Source organism: Schistocerca piceifrons, chromosome 3, assembly GCF_021461385.2.
Source record: "Schistocerca piceifrons isolate TAMUIC-IGC-003096 chromosome 3, iqSchPice1.1, whole genome shotgun sequence".
Classification (NCBI taxonomy): domain Eukaryota; kingdom Metazoa; phylum Arthropoda; class Insecta; order Orthoptera; family Acrididae; genus Schistocerca; species Schistocerca piceifrons.
This window is the reverse complement of record NC_060140.1, coordinates 564,898,352-564,899,457: the sequence shown is the minus strand read 5'-3', so window position 1 is coordinate 564,899,457 and position 1,106 is coordinate 564,898,352. Positions and strand designations below refer to the sequence as shown.

The window sequence follows — 1,106 nt, the reverse complement described above, 5'->3', positions numbered from 1 at the left end:
TATGCAACATTCATAAAAGCACTCCGTCTTCAGGTGACAAGTGGCCCATCGTGACCATCCGACCGCCACGTCATCCTCACTAAGGATGTGGATAGGAGTTGCGTGTGGTCAGCACACCCATCTCCCGGTCGTTACGATGGTTTTCTGTGACCCGAGTCGCTACTGTTCGGTCGACTAGCTCCTCAGATGGCATCACGAGGCTGACTGCACCCCAAAAAACGGCAACAGCGCATGGCGGCCCAGATGGTCACCCATCCAAGTGCCGGCCACACCCGACAGCGCTCAGCTTCGGTGATCTGACGAGAACCGGTGTATCCACTGCGGCAAGGCTGTTGCCCTTGCATCTTTCATAGGGAAAACCAGGAGAAAATTTTAGTATAATAAAGTAGCAAAGGAAATGTAAAGTCCAATATATGATTACAAAAGCAAACTGAATTTAATAATAAGACTAACGGATTGAAACCCGTTTATCAAAGCTTCGTATAACTAATTTGACTTAATGTGTGTCAAAAGTTACAAGAAACGATGTAAATGAAACATGAAAAAGTACAGTGAAGGAAAATAGCATTATATTAGTGCTATAAGGGTTATGAAGCCCCTCTTGGGGCTTGCAGTTAACCCTAGGAGGTTTAGGGGGGGGGGGAGGGGCGGTTTGTTAAACTCACAATTTTTTTATGTCCCCTGCTTTTCCCCGAGTAACTTTCATACTACATATTCCATTTGAGTTGTTGTTTGTTGGCTATTTTGTGAAACATTAATGTCAATATATTTTATAGAAAATTCCTACTTTGAAAGAAAAAAACAAATAAACTTATTATGGGTCCAACAACCCCCCCCCCCCCCTTAGGCTTCCATGCCATAGAAAATTTCCATTACCAGGATTTCGTATTTCTCATCTCTACAAAAATGCAAGTTCATTTCTTGTTGTTTGGTATTTTTGATATTCACAACAAATGGTTTACTTTCAGAGGAAGTGATTGTTGATGTCAGTCAGCTATTATTTATCTTGTAAACTTGCAGTGAGTTAGTTAAGTTCCCTACTGTTCACACCCAGACTTAGAAATTACTAAAAGAATACGTGACTCGTCCTTAGAAAGAGTTTTGAA

The 1,106-nt window shown here is 41.6% G+C and overlaps 1 pseudogene; it reads right to left on the bottom strand.

Moving 5' to 3' along the window:
• Positions 1–219: 219 nt before the first annotated feature.
• LOC124790378 lies at positions 220–337 on the bottom strand (annotated as a pseudogene).
• Positions 338–1,106: the final 769 nt, after the last annotated feature.